Source organism: Vulpes vulpes, chromosome 12, assembly GCF_048418805.1.
Source record: "Vulpes vulpes isolate BD-2025 chromosome 12, VulVul3, whole genome shotgun sequence".
NCBI lineage: Eukaryota > Metazoa > Chordata > Mammalia > Carnivora > Canidae > Vulpes > Vulpes vulpes.
The window spans coordinates 118,657,623-118,676,534 of NC_132791.1; the positions used below are offsets into that span (position 1 = coordinate 118,657,623).

General features: G+C 41.2%; 1 long non-coding RNA gene across 1 annotated transcript in view; it reads right to left on the minus strand.

Annotated features, from left to right (window-relative positions):
* The window catches only part of LOC140594695 (uncharacterized), a 97,171-nt gene extending 79,734 nt beyond the window's left edge, over positions 1 to 17,437 (minus strand). The window contains exon 1 of the long non-coding RNA XR_011995812.1: positions 17,126 to 17,437. This is a non-coding gene — a long non-coding RNA (uncharacterized lncRNA). The remainder of the gene's footprint in view (positions 1 to 17,125) is intronic.
* Between the last annotated feature and the right edge of the window lie 1,475 nt (positions 17,438 to 18,912).

Below are 18,912 nucleotides of genomic sequence, written 5' to 3' on the forward strand. Positions count from 1 at the left end.
CATGATCATTGAGAAAGAAGAGTTGAGACTTGTGGTCTTGGCAAGATGGTAAATCTTTATAACCTGGAAATCTTCCCACTAGAAGGTTAATGCTTATAACATATTTAAATGCTAATAACATATTTAAATGCTTATTTAATATTTAAATGCCCACTAAATGCTTATAACATATTGAAAAACAAATATTATAAATGCACAACTAAACACTCAAAAAAAAGGAAAATGAAAGAGGAAGCTAAGAACTAGGGAAATCAGAGGGAGACACAGGGATATGGATATGAGTGGAAATCAGCAACCACCACTGACAAGACTACTTCAGCATCAGAAACTTGACATAATAGAATGGCAATCTGGAAGATAATGTAGAATAAATCTCTTTAAAATAAATAACAACCTTTAAAAAGTAATATAGATTCTAATTTATATGCATAAAGCACTATGAAAGCAGAACAAACAGGTTTTTAAACGAACCATGCAGAAATGAGAAATACAGACTTTGCAACTAAAAACTCAATGGAAACCTACCAGAAACAGGAGAAAAGACAATAAACGGATTAGAAAAATGGACCAAGAGACTTTAATCAGAGGAGAATATGACATGGGGAAAAAATGAAAATATGAAAAATGTGAAGGGAATGGAATGACAAGCCCACAGTAAATAAATGTCTAGTAGGAGCTCTAGAAGGAAAGTACTGAGAGATTGCAAAGACAAAAGTTGTCCAGAACTGATGACAAATGATTAATCATATTAAAAAAGCATCATGGTCAACAGAATAATTAAAGATAAATCCATCACTAATGGTAGCACAGTGAAACTGCCAAATATGAAAGTCAAAGAGAAGAGGGTTTACTACAGAGAAGCAGTAGGTATTTGGGCAGCAGACTTCTCAACAGCAATATTTCAGTCAGGAGATAATGGAATGTGTCTTTGAAATGCTGAGGAAAAATCATTGCCAACCTTGGATTCCATCTTGATCTGAACTATCATTCAGAAGTGAAGGAAAACTAAAGATGTATGCGGAAAGGTAGAGATGAAAAGATTTTGTAGCCCAAATAATCCTGAGAGAAAAATTATAGAGATAACTTGAAACCAAAAAGAAAGAGTAAGATATAAAAAGTATTGGTGAATAAAGGAAGAGGTGAACATGTGGATAAGGACTCAGAAACAAATTATATAAAATAATAACAAAAACACCTGATTGGGGAGTTACACAAACAAGGTGGAAAGTAAAATGGTGGACTATAATATCAAGTAAAAACAATTGGAGCATCATAGTTTGGAGTTAAAATGTTTAAACTTTCTTGTTTTGTTCAGGAAAAGGGTAGAATTATTGATTAACTTTAGATTTTTCAAGTCAGCAGGCATTTAAAAATTTAAAGCTAACCACACAGTAAAAGAGAGAGAGAGAGAGAGAGAGAGAGACATAACGCATAAAAGAAGGAAATTAAAAAGAAATGCAATCAATCAAATAGAAAGCAAGAGAAAGCAGGAAAGTCTGGGGAAGAACAAAACAATGAAAAGTATAATTAAATCAAATATCGGGAAGCACAATAAATATTCTACATGTAATGCTGTTTATGAACCCTGTAATAAAGCCTGGGACTATCGCAGGTAAGCATGGAAATATAGTCACCATTGTCAAAGCATATAAACAGGGGAAATTTATGTTCAAAAAACATAAAACTAAAGGTGCTTATCCTCACTAGTAATGAGGAAATAGAAACTTAAAAAGTCAGACGTTACATGACATCTATTCAATTTACAAAAATAACCTGTGAGGGATGAAGTAACTTTTAAACACTCCTAAGGGAGTATAGATTGAAATTAATTGGGCAATACATCCAGTAAAGTGAAATATGAACCTGTACTCTGGCAACTTCCGTTCTGGCTGTGAAGGAGTAAGAGAGTCCAGATTTGGCTTCCCAGAGTCAGCGCCCAGGACTAGACAAGATATGGGAAGCATTTCCCTGACCTTGAACAAAAGGTCCCTGAGGGAAGGAGAATAATACAAGTGGACCCTATAATCACCCTGGCCCTCTGCAATGAAGCAATTTCTGGACAGTGGGGAGGAGAACCAAAACAGTCTGATTGTCTAACTGAATTGAGAAGGGAGGTACCAGAGTCCAGTGAGACTGGGCTGGCAAGAGTTTGTGAGGCTGAGTGTCAGAGAGAGAAAGCTGTGGAGGTAAAGAGCTCCAGAAATCAGCCTAGGAATTCCCTTGAATTGTTAGCTGAAAACCACTCTTTACATGTCTAGGGTGAAACTCTGTAAGGTTGGAAAAAGGACAGCTCCTGGGAAAAGAACAATTATTGGGAACCATCAACCAAGAACAATTTACAGAGCTTACACAAAGCCAAGCACTGTCTGAGTTCCCATTAGCCAGAACGGAGAGACTTTGTTGTGTACACACAAAATTTAATAGAGACACAGAAAGGGTTATGTTTTACTAGGTGGATAAACTAAGTCTAGAGGAGGTTCCTCTAGATCTGGTCTTTAAAAGTCTCAAAAAACAAATCATGAAAAGATCAGACTGACTCACACGTAACTGCATTGCCTGCCAAAATAAAGACCAATATTCTTAAAGGAATATAACAAAATCTAGTACCCAGCAATATAAAATTCACCATTTCCAATATCCAATTAAAAACTGGTAGACAGGGGCACCTGTGTGGCTCAGTGATTGAGCACCTGCCTTCAGCTCTGGTCGTGATCCGAGAGTCCTGGGATCGAGTCCCACACTGGGCTCCCTGCATGGAGCCTGCTTCTTCCTCTGCCTATGTCTCTGCCTCTCTCTGTGTCTCTCATGAATAAATTAAAAAAGGATTTAAAAAAAAAAAACCTGGTAGACATATGAATAAGCATGAGTATGTAGTCCACAAATGGAAAGAGAAAAATGAGTCAAGAGAAACAGATCCAAAAGAAAAATGACAGTAAAGGGAAAGAGATTTACATGAAGAAATGTAGAGTGTTGGAAATAGCAAATATAGAGGCAAGTATAAATTTTTTTTACTTAATTTAAAGATTATTGATTATTTACAGAAAAAATAGTTTTGAGATTTATAACACATAAAATTAAAATATGTAATGACAAAAGTGCAAAGAATGGAAGGAGAGAAACAAGATTCCCATAAATGTTCAAGATTCAAGATCCTTTCTTATATGTGACATAGTAAATAGCACCATAGGTAGCTTATGGTAAGTTAAAGATGTATGTTGTAAATCACGATACAAACATTAAAAATAAAACAAAGAAATACAGCTAATACTCTGCTACAGGAGATAAAATGGAACCACTAGAAGCACTCAAGCAAAAATTAAAACTTTTAAAAAAGTTTGAATAGTGGAAGACGTAACAAAAAACAGATGGAACAAATTGAAAACAAAAGGCAATATGGTGGATCTAAACCATACAAATAAACACATTAAAAGTAAATGGTTTAAACATATGATTTCATTCACATGTGGAATTTAAGAAACAAAACGAACAAAGAGAAAAAGAGACAAAACAAAGTGAACTCTTAACTACAGAGAACAAACTGATAGTTAGAGGGGAGGTCGGTGAAGGGAGGAGAGAAATAACAATGGGGATTAAGAGCTCACTTACTGTGATGCGCACGGAGTCATGAATTGTTGAATCACTATATTGTACATGTGAAATTAACATAACACTGCATGTTAATTATACTTCAAAAAAAAAGAAAAAAATACAGAAAAATCTAAAAAAGAAATTTCCAATTAAAAGTCAGAGATTGTGAGGCTGGATAATAAAGTGTGATCAAATTATATGCTGTTTACAAGAAACCCAACGGAAGTATAAAGACACAGAGAAGTGAAAATTCAAGAATGGAAAAATATATATGATGAAAACAATTATTGTAAGAAAGCCAGGGTGCCCCTCCTACTATCAGACAAAGTAGACCCTGGAACAAGGGATGTTATAGGGATCAAAGAGAGAGGTTTCATAATGATGAAGGGGTCAAATTTCAAGAAGGTATAATAATTCCAAATGGTTATGCATCTCATAATATATTTCAAAATACATGAAGCAAAAACTGACAGAACTGAAAGGGAAAGAGGGAAATCCATAATTATTGTCAAAGACTTTAACAATTCTCTCATTAATTAACAGAACAAATAGACAGAAAATCAGTGGGGATAGATGTCCTAAGCAACGTTATTAACCAGCATCACCTAATTGACATTTATACACTTTTCTCAACAACAGAATACATATGTTTTACAAGTGAACATAAAGTGGTCATTAAAAAAAAGACCATGAAAATAATAAAAACAAATAATATAAAAGAATTACAATCATAAGTATGTTCTCTGACCACAATAGAATTAAAATGGAAGTAAGAGACAGAAAGGTATCTGGGAAATCCCCAAATATTAGAAAATTAAGTAACATCTAAATGCCTGATGGACCAAAGAAGAAGTCACAAGGAAAATTTGCAACTGTTCTTTTTTGTTGTTGTTTAATAAAAATTACAATATAATTTGTGGAATGGAGATAAAGCAAGTGATCAGAGGAGCAATTAATAGCATTAAATATTTCTATTAGACAATACAAAAAAATCTCAAGTAAATTGTCAAAATTTTCATTTTAGGAAACCCAAAAATAGAAGATAAAATTGAAAAAGGTGAACAGAAAAAAAGGAAAGAATAATGACAAGAGCAGGAATAAACAAAATTTAAAGCAGAAAAAAACAATAGAGGGAAAAAATAAAATGAAACCACAGTCCTTTGAAAAAATCAATAAAATTAATAAGCTTCTAGCCACACTTGATCAAGAACAAAAGATACAAATGAACAGTAGCACAAAGGAAAGAGGAAACATATGCAGAGCCTACAGACATTAAAAAGATAATAAAGGCATATGTGAACTACAGTATGTCAATACATTTGAAAACTTAGAAGAAATCGGCACATTGCATGAAACTCATAAACTTAATAAAGTCCACTTAAGAATAAATCATCGAAATAGCTCTATATTTAATTAAGAAGTTACAACTTTAGGGTAAATACCTAGTAGTGCAATTGCTAGGTCGTAGGGTAGGCTCTATTTTCAATTTTTTGAGGAACCTCCATCTTATTTTCTAGAGTGGCTACACCAGCTTGCGAACCAATAGTATAAGAGATTCCCCTTTCTCCCCAACCTCACTAGCATCCGTCATTTCCTGACTTGCTTATTTTAGCCATTCTGACTGGTGTGAGGTGGTATCTCACTGTGGTTTTGAATTGTACTTTCCTGATATTGAGTGACATTGAACAGTTTTTCATGTGTCTGTTGGCCATCTCTATGTCTTCTTTGGAGAAAGATCTGCTCATGCCTTCTGCCCATTTCTTGATTGGATTATTTGTTCTTTGGGTATTGAATTTGATAAGTTCTTGATAGATTTTAGATACTAGCCCTTTATCTGATAAGACATTTGTAAATATCTTCTCCCATTCTTTTGGCTGTCTTTTGGTTTTGTCAGTTATTTCTTTTGCTGTGCAAAAGCTTTTTATCTTGATGAAGTCCCAATAGGTCATTTTTGCCTTTGTTTTCCTTGCCTTTGGAGACATGTCTAGCAAGAAGTTGCTGTGGCCAAGGTCACAGAGGTTGCTGCCTGTGTTCTCCTCTGGGATTTGGGTGGATTCTTGTTTCACATTTAGGTCTTTCATCCATTTTGAGTCTATTTTTGTGTATGGTGTAACGAAATGATCTAGTTTCATTCTTCTGCATGTGGCTGTCCAATTTTCCCAATACCATTTGTTGAAAAGACTGTCTCTTTTCCATTGGAAATTCTTTCCTGCTTTGTCAAAGATTAGTTGACCATAGATTTAAGGGTCCATTTCTGGCTTCTCTATTCTGTTCCACTGATCTATGCATCTATTTTTGTGCTGGTACCATACTATCTTGTTGATTATAGCTTTGTAATAGAGCTTGAAGTCTGACATTGTGATGCCCCCAGATATTTTGGGGGGATCTTTTCTGGTTCCACACAAATTTTAGGATTTTAGGATTATTTGTTCCAACTCTATGAAAAAAGTATATGGATTTTGATAGGGATTATCTTGAATGTATAGATTTCCTTAGGTAGCATTAACATTTTAACAATATTTGTTCTTCTAATCCATGAGCATGAAATGTTTTTCTATTTCTTTGTGTCTTCCTCAATTTCTTTCATGAATGTTCTGTCGTTTTCAGAATACAGATCCTTTGCCTCTTTGGTTAGGTTAAATTCCTAGGTATCTTACTATTAGGTATTTACTCCAAGATAACAAATGTAGTAATTTGAAGGGACACTTGTACCCCTTTAATGTTTATAGTGGCAATGCCCACAACAGCCAAGCTATGTAAAGAGCCAAGATGTCACACACACACACACACACACACACACACACACACACACACTGGAATATTACTCAGCGATCAAAAAATGAAATCTTGCCATTTGCAATGATGTGGATAGAACTAGAGGATATTATGCTGAGCAAAATAAGTCAATCAGAAAAAGACAGCTATCATATGATCTTACTCATATGTGGAATTTAAGAAACAAAACAGAGGATCATAGAGGAAGGGACGGGAAAACAAAACAAGACAAGAATCAGAGATGAAGACAAACCATAAGAGACTCTGTTTTCCATGCTCAACTGGAAACCAGAGGGTTGCTGACTGAGGGTTGAAAACAAACTGAGGGTTGCTGGAGGGGAAGAGGATGGGTGATAGAGTAACTAGGTGATGGATGTTAAGGAAGGCATGTGATATAATGAGTACTGGGTGTTATGTAAGACTGATGAATCAGTGAACTCTACCTCTAAAACTAATAATATACCATATGTTAATAATATACCATAGTTGAGGTCAAATTTAAAAAATAATAAAGAAAGAACATTTTAAAATAAATATAGAAAAGAAATTACAATTTTATTTACAAAAGTCCCAATAAAGAAACCCCCAGGACCAGATGGTTTCACTGGCGAATTCTAGTAAATATTTAAGAAAAAAACTCCACAATTCTGCACAAACTCTTCCAGAAAATGAAAGAATAGAGGACACTCCCCAAATAATTTTATAAGGTCAGCATTTCCCTGATATCAAAACCAGGTAAAAACACTACAAGACGTAAAAACTACAGACCAATGTCCCTGCCATGAACACGGATATAAAATTTCTTAATAAAATAATAGCAAATTGATCTCAAATATGTAAAAATACATCTACCAAGTGGGGGTTATCGCAGGATACAAGGATACAAGGTTGGTTGAGCATTCATAAATTAATCAATATAATTTACCACTCAACAGATTAAAGAATAAAAACATTTCATCATGTTTATCTGCATAGAAAAATTGACAAAACTCAATATTTATTATGATAAAAATTCTAAGCAAGCTAGGAACAAAAGGGAACTTCTTTAAACTGATAAAAAGACAGCTATGAAAAACCTATAGCAAGAGATCAGGAAAAAGACCAGGATGCCTACTCTCACCACTCTTATTAAACTTTGTGCCAGAGACCCCTCATCAGTACAATAAAGCAAGAAAAAGAAATGAAAGCCTAAAGCCCTTTAGTGCCTCCTCGTCACTCACAGGACAAAAATCCTGATTCCTTGACATATAAAAGCCTTTCCTGATTATGTCCTTGTCTATTTCCTACTGGCACGAGAGAGTCAAGAGAAGACAATTTTTTCCCCTAGCTCTGTGTTCAGTGATGTCACATTTGGTACTTTGAAATCAGCCACGATGGGATTATTTACAACATAGAAACAAGCAAAGGCTACAGAAAAAGGATTCCCTCCACCCCCAAAGAACTGATTGTTAAAAATGTGCCAGCTCACCGCTGCTTTCTCCCACCTTTTCCATATTTCCACGCTATTAAAATGGTAGACAACTTGAAGCTTCTAGAATATGGCCTTTCAGATCCTGTTTCTTCTATCCATAATATGTTGTCTTTCCTTATTACCCGTCCACACTTCCACTTATCCTTGGGCATCATCCTCTGTTCAAGTCCTTTCTAATCCATTCCACGCAGGGTAGATCATGCCCTCCCCGTTACCAGTGTACGTGTTTGGTGTGCTATCTAGTGATTTTTTGGGCCATATTTGATAGCATGAATGGCTTATGCACATACATCTTCCTCACCAGACTGCCAACTCCTTCCTGTCAAGGGCCATGTCTCTATCATATTTGTCTTCTCATAACCTGTCATAGTGCCTGGCACATCGCTGACATTTACTAATTGTTTCTTTAATGAATAAATAGATAAGAGCATGGAAAAGTGAATGAGGGAAACTGGTTGGAGGGGAATATTCAGAACAGAGACGAACTTGGAGAAATACTGAAATGCCTTCATTTGGGAGGGTGGTTAATCCCAGATCTGGACTTCATCTCACTCATCTCAGTAGAGAACCACTGCAGTTTCTCTGATAAGGGAAGCGACCTGTTAAAAATCATGTTTTAGGATGGTTAGGCTGACAGTGGCATTCAGACTGAATCTGAGAGAAGATAAACTGGAAGCATACAGACTCTGGTGAGGTCCAAGGGGATCAGAGCCCCAGGCAGAAGGGTAAAGAGACAGCAGGTGGGCTCAGCTGAGGCATACCTGCAATTATCAGTTTCCGGGGTGTGTCCAGGGGAAGAGGAACGGGACTGTTGCTAGCCCAGAAGTAATAGGAAGGATTTGATTTGCTTGCCCCGAAGCATAGAGAATATAGGGTGACACAATGGCTCTCTTCAAATCTTTGACGACCACTCCTAGGGGGACAGGAATTGGCCAATTTATTTCGGTGTTCCGCATTGCCCAGAAGTAAGATCTAAGACAAATATAAGAAAGAATTTTATATCAATTAGACATGCTTAAAAGTGGAACAGGCAGCCTCAAGAAGTAGCGAGTTCCTTATTACAGGAAATGATCGAGCAGAGCACTTGGTGCAATTGTTATGAAGGGAATTCAAAGATTAGACCAGGTAACCTTTCCAACACTTGAAGTTCTGTGATTTTACTATGGTTTTGGTCCCAGTGAGTTCGGAAAAAGCAGCGTGACTTGCTGTTGTTCAGCTGTTGAAGTTCCTGGCCATGAAGCCAAGGAGGTCAGAACTGTACCGAGTGTGGGGTTGTTCAGGTTATGTCCCAGTTATTCCCAGAGAAGGACTGCCTGGGCCACACCATGGCTACCTTGGGCTAGGAAGTCTCTGGGTCCTCCTCACCCCGGGAGACGTGACTGGGGAGACCGTCTGGCAACAGGAGGTCATCAAGAGCCACGGCAGCCTCAATTCCCCTTTCCCGTCTCCTCGATCGCTCAGTTCCACAGGTGCTCCCTCTTAGCCTCATGGATGATCCCACCATGTCCTCACCCAGCAGTGGAATCTTCCTCATGCTCTCCTTTCTCCAGCTCGTAATCTCTTCTGCCTCTCCACTGTCAAAGTGATGTGCTAAGACATGCCGCTCCACATGTGTTCTTTTTTGAAAATGATTTTATTTATTTATTCACGAAACACATAGAGAGAGAGGCAGAGACATAGGCAGAGGGAGAAGCAGGTTCCATGCAGGGAACCTGATGTACCACTCAATCCCAGAACCCCAGGATCACAACCTGAGTCAAAGGCAGACACTCAACCAGAGCCACCCAGGCACCCTCCACATGTGTTCTTAATCCCATGTCTCTTCTCCCTCTTCTGGGACATCGCTCCATCCTTTTCATTGCCAGTCCTTCCTTCCCCCACCCAACACATTTAAAATTCTTTTTAATCTGGAACCAAAAAAAAAAAAAGTCCATCCAATTACTACTCAGCTTCTCTTTACCACCCGAACTTTTAAAGAGAGTGCTTTACTACTCTTGTTGGTCTTGACCATGATCACATCCTTGCACCTCACAGCTTCTTTGTGGTACACCTTTGGTCACAGTGTTCTCTTGAGGGATGCTGCCCAATAGAGCAGAAAGAGGATGAGATTTGGAGTCAGAAAACCGGGGCTCGGATTCAGGATCAGCTATTTACTATCATTGTCCTCATCTCATTTTGTTATGAGTGTCAAATGAGCTAATATTTAAGGAAGACACTCTCCATTCCACACATGCACACATGTGTGCACGCACACACACAGACACACTGAAAAACACTGTGCAGATATCCGTGAAACTGCTGTCATAAAGGTGACTAATGACATCTTGATCACTTGTTTCAATGATCTTTCCTTGGCTACAATTGAATCTGCTGACCATGTCCTTCTTTGTGAAACTCTTTATTTTCATGATTTTCTCTTCATTCGTCTTTTGGAAATCAACATATCTTATCCAGTTGCCTCTTTGAATCCCCTTTCTGCCCCTAGCAGCAACATTCCTACACACGCTCTTCCTTTTCCAGCTATTATTCCTTCACCTAGAACTCAAGAAATAATCTCTCTCCCAGGGGGTCCGACTACCTCCGCTGGGTACGTAACCAGCTCAGACTTCTTCCCTGAGCTTTGGTCTCAGGTTTGCAACTTTGCTGGATTTCTCCATCTGGTTTTCCTGCCAGAATCTCAAACTCTTCATTGTTGACACAAGGTAAATCAATACATCTTTGCAGAGCCCCTGACAAAGCAGTTTGAAAAGGCCAGACACTGAATGATTACCGGTCAGCCCTACAAAGAACTGTACTTACCATCAGGGACCATCCCCCAAACACCAATCAGAGAAAACAATCCCTTTTAGATAGATTTCATGTTATATATTATAGCGTTTGTATTCAAGTAGAAAGTGGTAATATCTACTCCCATTTGGTCTGTGGGTATTGTGGCATTTTAGGGAATGATGATTTTCTGATGTCACCTATCTTGCTGGGTTCTAGATTCTTGATTCTTGCAAGTGTCTATGGCCAAAATCTATACGTTGACCTCTGGAGTGCCTCTCAAAGCCTCCTTGATGGGAAAGCAATGTGTTCACTAAAAGAGCAATGAGACCAATTCTCATCAGATGACATTTTCCTGGCCTGGATTGAACAAGACCACTCATCCAGTCCATCTGTCCCAGTAGTCTATCCTTCAGAAAAATTCTGAGCCATAGCAAACTATAAAAATCTATTCTTTATAACACAGAGAATACATATACTCTTTTCATGTTTTCCCCCTCCTGGCTCCTCTGAATTTTATTAATGGTAAAAATATTAGTTTTCTCCACCTGTTTCCTTCTTGTTCCATCAGTCTGTAATTGACATGAGGGCAGAGACCCTGCATGTGCCATTTTTTGTACTCCCGACACCATGCCTTATCCATCCACCTGCCGATGCACACATTAAATTGCATTTATTAAATTAAGTAGATGTATCCGGGCAGGTGGCATGGAAGTATTTCATTTTAAAATGAGATCATTTGGGGCACCTGGGTGGCTCAGTTGGTTAAGTGCCTGCCTTCGGCTCAGATCGTGATCTCAGAGTTCTGGGGTAGAGCTCTGCATTGATTGGGCTCCCTGCTGAGCAGGGAATCTGTTTCTCTCCCTGTCATTCTCTCAAATAAATAAATAAATAAAATCTCTAAAAAAATAAATTAGATGGGGTCATTTTAGAAAGGATCAAGTGTAGTGCTTCTTGCATTTAACTGTGGGGTGTGTCATCCATCTATTTGGTAGTTGTATCTGAATGAAGCAATCCCCAATCCTCAGTCTACAGCCCCAGAGAACTCTCTCTAGCCCCTTAACATTGGCCAGGACCCATTTTCTACTTGCCCTTTGGCAAGGCCAGGTAACTGGACTGGGGTGTGCTGAGGGCAGCTCGCTCTGGCTGGTGGGGACGTGCTGCACACATGTTTTCCCAGTTCTGCATACAGCCATTTCATGTTGGCAGCTTGAAATTGGCAATATGGGAGTATTTACACCATGGAAACTGGCAAACACTATAAATGAAGGCTTTCTTTTCCCCCAGAGAGCCGGCTGTAAAACATTTACCAGCACGCCACTGCTGCCAACACTCTTCTTGTTTATCTCTTGGCATGACTGGCTTCTTCTAATCTATACATTTCAGCTTAGATATCACCTCTTCAGAGAGACCTTTTTATCTGAAGTTATCCCCCACCCCAGTCACTTTCTATGATATCACCCATTCTTTCCTTCTGAGTACTTATTTTGATCTGTAGCTCCATTGTGCATGTAGCCCATGTATTTGTCTATCGTTCACCATCCTCAGTAGAAACGTTGTCTTTTTCATTGCTGCCCAGTATCTACTGCAGGCCCAGGCACATAACTGGTGCTCAAGGAAGATCTTTCTGGTGAATGGATAAAAAGAACAAATGCTTCCAACACTTCAGGCATCAGGAATACAAAGTGTAATAGTCTGTATATGTGTTTGTGCTTCCCAGTACACTCCGAGTATTTTTCTTTGCCTTCGTGGGAACGAACACAGTGCCTAGAACATAGTAGATGCTCGTTAAACTTTTTAGGATTAATAAATGGGTAAAATTAGGAATGATCCAATTCATTGATGTTTCTCTGTAACACCCCAGAGAACTCCATGCCTTTATTTTCGTCAGCGACATAAAGCAGAAGCTCCAAGGCAGGAAGAGCTCCTCACCACCAGGACCACAGGAAAGATTGGGGTAGCATCAGTTTATCTCATCCAATCTGTATTTTTCTTCTGACTGGGTCACAGTAATTCGTTATGTCACCCTTAGGCAAGTCACCAATTGGGAATGAGAGAGGCCATGGCCCCCGTCTCTTCCAGCAGGCTGCCACAGAGATAGCTTTCCTTGCATGGATGAATAGCTGTAAGCCACCTTTGCCCCAGCCTCCTGGGGAAGGCAAAAGAAGTTTTCTAAATGTTTTCCTGCCACACGGATCACTGAATTATGCATGAGGCCAAACCCAGGGAACAGCAAATCGTTGTGGGATGGAGGGATAGGGTTCATCCAGAAAGGGAAATCGAAACCTCACTTGCCTTCTCCTTGTGATGGGTGCCCTCAATTGATAATTAGTGTTATATTATCCCACATCTTTAATAGATTATTGATGCTTCTGGCAGCGTTATAATCCTCGTGTCAAGAGCAATTCTTTCTTTCTAGTATGTGGTACTTACTACTTTCAGCAAGACGGCTTGGACACAGGGCCTAGCTGATCCAACTCAAATCAATTCGACCCAGTACTTCTCTGGGCATTGACATGCAGGATGAAAGAAAGATGCATACTCCTGATTTGCCTCAAAAGCAGAAGAGGCCATGAGACTTGGTGAGTCTAGTGGTGATCTAGCTGAGGATGTCTCTGTCTCTCATCATCTTTGGATGGAAGATGCTAAATAACCAGCTGCCATAGTCTCACCACTCACTGTAGGGTTGCGCTGCCTGCCAAAGGTGACTGTAGCTGCTCCCAACTGCAGCAATGGGGATGGTCTTCTATGTTTCAGTTTGCACTAGATGGATTCTGGATGGATTTTATTCATTTTTCCTGTTTCTGTTTCCCTATAAGCAATACTACTTCTGGATCAGAGGACTCCAAGCATTTCACAAGGTAGAAGAACCTTTAAAGACTCCAAATTTGGGGCATCTGAGTGGTTCAGTCAGTTAAGCATTTGCCTTCAGCTCAGGTCATGATCCCAGCGTCCTGCAATTGAGCCCTGTGTTGGGCTCCCTGCCCAATGGGGAGTCTGTTTCTCCCTCTGCCTTTTCTCCTGCTTGTGCTTACTCTCTCTCTCTCTCTCCCTCTCTCTCTCTCTCTCTCTGTCTGTCTCTGTCTGTCTCTCTCAAATCAATACAAATTAAAAAAAAAAAAACACCCACAATTAGACAACCAAGGATGGGACAGGGATGGGGCCAGAGTCTTTGGATAAGGATATTGAGTAGACAATAAAATCCCTAAGTTAAGCAGACACAGCCACTGAGGTAGGCTGTTGTATCTCAGGGAATCCTGAGGAACAGCCACCAAGGAGTCGACCAGCCAGGGCTTTATATCATTCAGGAAAACACAATCTTACAGTAAGAGATTATTTTTCTGGAAAACTTACAACCTTCCTACTCCCCTCCTGTATAGGGGAAGGAGTATTGGTATTGAAATAAAAGCTGATTGGCCAATCAATAAAGATGGGAGTCCTGGACTGGTCATTTAGAAGCTATGTGACCTTGTTTGAATTGCTTCATTTCCCTGAACCTCATTTTTTCCATCAGTAAAATGGAAACAGTTATAAACACCAAATACTCTATACAGAGTTTTGTGAGGCACAAATAAAATGAGATGATACATACACGGAGCCATATGTAGCCAAGTGCTGTATAAATTCCAAGGAACATTTGATCTGCTAGCATCCTTCCCTTCTTCCAGGAAGAGGCTTCATCTTCTGGGAAATGTTCCTCTCTCAAAACCAACCTTGTGGTGTGATAAAAGCTGCTGTGTTGTCACTCCTTGTGTGGGTATCTGACCGAAGTCAGGCCACTCATGGCGACCCTCTGCTATGGATGTCATGATTGACTAGGATGGCTCTGCGGGGGACATTAAGAGTCCTTCCCCAGGGTTTTAATCTTGCTATGAAAAAGAATATGAAGCTATTCCTCTAGGAGTGGAAGCTGTTAGATGTGAAGCACAGAGATGGTTGGTTGCTCTGTTCCCTAATGTGTGGAGGAAGCTGACTGCTGAGGGAGAAAATAAAGCTCAAGCTCCAAGAGGGGACAAAATGCACAGACACTGGGGATAATATATCTGGTTCAGATTTTTCTGTGGGTCCAAGTGAATTTCTTCTTTGTGGCTTGGATAATATTATGTCAATATCCTTCCAGTACATTCTTCTTCTTTGCCTAAACCAGTGTTAGCTGCATTTCTGTCAACCAAAAGAGTCTCAGTGGAGGGACTACCATTCATTATCTTGCCCCGGCTCCAAGATGAGCTTGGATCTTACATTCTGATCTCTCGTCCTCCCAGAACTTCTCTCCCAAGGCCATTCTACTTCCTTTGTCCTTTGTTCACTCCACAAACAATTTGTGAGCTTTTCCCACATGCCAGGCTCCCAGTCGACCCTCTGGGTTCCCCACACAATACAAGAAGGACGTTAATCCCGAGGAAACTCAGACAAGTACCAAGAGGCACCCTTGACAAGATCAAGTCCAAGTACTCACCCTGGGTGCTCCCCATTTTATTTTTCTGTAGAATGTATTTGTGTCAGATTCTTCAAATCCTTCATGGAATAGGGTAGGTTACAACTCACTAAAAATTGCTGAGGATCTACTGATAGCTGGGAACAATTGGGAAAAAAGACATGTCTCTGCCCTTGAAATGCATATAGTCTTGCTGAGCAAACAATGCAAAGCTACAGAACAAGTCAAGAAAATCAGACCTGAAAATGTATGGCACACAGGTCGTAAGATTTCAAGCAATCAAAGGAGGAAAGTATTTGATAAACCAAAGTAGTTAGGGTAGAATTGATGTATGGCATATTCTGTTATAATAGGACAGTAGAGTATTTAATTTTTTTAAGGATTTTATTTATTTATTCACGAGAGAGAGAGAGAGAGAGAGAGAGAGAGAGAGGCAGAGACGTAGGCAGAGGGAGAAGCAGGCTCCCTGCAAGGACCCCAATGTGGGACTCAATCCTGGGCCCCAGGATTACGCCCTGAGTCAAAGGCAGATGCTCACTGCTGAGCCACCCAGGTGTCCCGAGTATTTAAATTTTTAAATTCACTGTCAGCACTTGAAAACCAGGTTTCATATTTAAAGAGAAAAGACATATGTTTCTGGTTTCTTTTGGCAAATTTGGAGATTTGACCATTTTTACTTGACAATAACCAGATGAAACTGAGTATTTGCCACCCACTTTAGGCTGGGCCGTCATGCTCCAGCCTGGTACTTTCAGGCTCCCCAGCCTGGTTCCCAGAGGCAACTGGGTCTATTGCTTATGACTCAAGTTGGAGCTCAAAATATTCCAGCTCCCTAGAAACCCTCAAGGGACTTTAGGTCATCATATATCTAAAGTTGATACCCACCTTGACAGGCACCCAATTAAACAGTTTTTAAATGTCATTGACCAAGGCACCCTAAGCCAACTGGTATTTCCCCAACTGGCTATAGGTGAAATGGAGCCAGGGAAAGGCTGGAAGAACACATAGATGGAGCTATAGCAGCTACCAAACACACACCACTCAGAGCGTCAGACTTGCTATCAGAACCTCTCCCTTCTCCTCCTGCTCCTCCTTCTTCTTCCTTGTCCACAGTTTTGCACTTTGTTCCATTTGAATGCAGATGATAAAGACTGAAATTCCTTTGGTGGCTGTATGTGCTGGAGTGTGCAAAGGGATTTATGAATCCTAAATGCAGCTGGCTGCAGAGCCCAGGACCTCCAGCAGAGCGCGGGCGTGTGTGCGCTCCGGAGTCTGACCTCTTACACGGGAGAAGCTGTGTTTGGTATCTCATGTGTTGGCAGTGCTCCTCACAAAGTGGAGTGCTGTCCCACCCGTTTCTCAACAGCAGAAGAGAATGCGGAAGAGGCTGGCTGGGCAAGGGGACCCTCCTCCCAAAATGGTCCCAAAAGCAGCTCCGAGGGCACGTGGAAGGTGCTGCTACCCTCTGGCTGGGTGTAGCATCACACGCGGCTGAACCAAGTTGGCACCCCCTCACCTCCCTGGGGGGCCTCCCTGCCTCTCAACCACCCTGAAGTCCCAGGATTGCAGGTGAGTGAGTACCGGCTGGCTTGGCTTTTGTTTGGATCCTTGGACAAAGATGTGCTTTCTCTGCTTCTTGCTTTATAAGAAACTTCTCTTGGGCAAACCAAGACCCCCCTCCAACCCTGGCCTAGGCGAGACACAGCATGTAGTTGTAGCTGATCCGCCTCTTCCTGCTAGATATTCAGCCCACGAATGACAAAGACTTTGGCAAAATGCTAGCAATCAGAAATCCGCTCTTCATAGACATAAAAGAGTCGGTACATAGGTCTCCCCAATAATGATAGTCTACATGCATTAGCATATATTTTCTTGAGAAGTGAACTATCAGAGTGTGTCCCTAAAAGCAATTCATTCTATTTACAGCTTTTCTGAAGCCCCCGAGAGGAAAGCATCTTGGAGCACTGCAGACACCACACTGAAAATAGTGAAAAACATTCAATTTGGAAACAATTTTACCTCGATTTATCTTTTTTTTTTTTTATCTCCCCCTTTGTGTGTCAGCCCACGGCTTCTGTCCTTCCTCTTACCTGAAGGCGGTCCTCTTGTGACTCCTCCTGGGGTCACGGTGGTGGCAGGAATGGTGCTGTATCTTCGAAGTGTGGCCAGGGGCTGGGGGAGGCCAAGAAGAAAGGACCCCCCATCTTCCTTCCAGGCAGGGACGCCCCATTCCCAGACCAGAGGAAGTGTGGCCAGAGAGGCAGACAGCACAGGCTGCATCCGACAACCAGCGGTGTTATCACTACAACACACACATTGTTCTCCAGGAGGTAACTGTGGCTCTTTAAAACAGTGACAATATGAATGTCGTGTCCTATTACCCCATCCTCTGGGCTAATAATAAGATTTTGTAACCATGTCAACAGCAAGAGAAAGGGAGCGAGAAAGTATCCCTTTGATTACATAAAACGCCCAGGTATCTAGGACAGCCTTGTAAACGGCTCGGCTCGCGGCACGTCGTTCTGCTGGAGACACTGGTCTATGATGGCAGGCCTCGAACCTTCAGCCAAGCCAAGGGCTGGTGGCCACTCACGGTGAGGAAAGTAGTACATGCCTACTGTGCACCCACAGCCGCGCTCCGACAGCAGGCTAGCAGGATAAACAGGGGTTAAAAGTTCAAATACATTTTCTGCTCGTGGAAGAAGGCTAACAAGTGAGTCAGAGATAAGCCACTTCCAAGTGTGCACCGTAGACACACTGGATTTAGTCGGGCGACAGAAGCCTGGACTCTCCCTCATCCCAGGCCTCTCTGAGCCTCAGATTCCTCGACTGTAATATATGGGTGATAACAGTTAGTCCTATGTGCCCCACAAGCTTGTGGGGATGGAAGGAAAAAATGCTGTGGTTTCCAAATCAATAGTGTAATCCTCTTTAAAAAGAAAAGTTGTATGTGCAACTTTAAGATAAAACACAGATGATAGCTGAGCTGCTGTTTTTGGAGGGGCGGGGTGGGCATAGGGCTCAACCACCTACTCAGCTTTTTCTTGCCCCCAGACTGACCTCTGTGGCTCCCGTGAATGCGCTCACTACTCTGAGAAGTGTGACTCTGAGACCAAGGAGAAAATGCTCTGAAATTGTGTGTTATTATTTGTATTAATCATCCAAACTGGCCATTAATGGAGGTAATTGTAGGAATTGAGAGATCAATGTGGACTTCAGTATTAAATAGCAGGAGGGCATGCACTGGTCCTTTAAGGCTGGTGAGTGGCTGGCTGGGTGGAGGGGAGTGGGGAGAGGAGGGTGGCGTGGAGGTGAGCAAAGGTAGGGAGGTGGGAAATAATCTGGGCTCAGCAGGCAGAACAGAGGGTAGAGCAGAACACGAATGCAGTGCTGGGGGGAGGGATGTGGGGTGATGTGGTGGGGGGTGCAGGGTTGGCAGGGGAGGCTGGTTAAGGCAATCTTCCTGAAACTGGTCCAATGGGAAACCCAAACCAGGAAAGAGCAGGCTGGGGGTGGTTCTGAGGATGGGTAGCCTGGCTTTGCTATCTGACTTTCACTGGGCTAATTCATTGCCTCGAACCGTATTTGTTTTTTGGAGTCAAGTTCCCCACATCGGGGACCATTTGCTCTACTGATGACCATCCTTTGCTCTGGACTCGGATTCTAATCATCGTTTCCATGGCTGAGCTCCCCATGTGTCCTGCTCTTCTCCACTGAGAATGGACTTGTGAGGAGATGTTAGTGCTCAACCTCCTAGAAGCATCTCCCGGAAAGTCAGTTGACTTGGGCTTTTGGATATCCCGAAACCCCACGGGCACTCTAGGCCACATTACCCCCTTTTGGGGCCCTGTGCCTGCCAGGATGGCTGTCCCTGCCC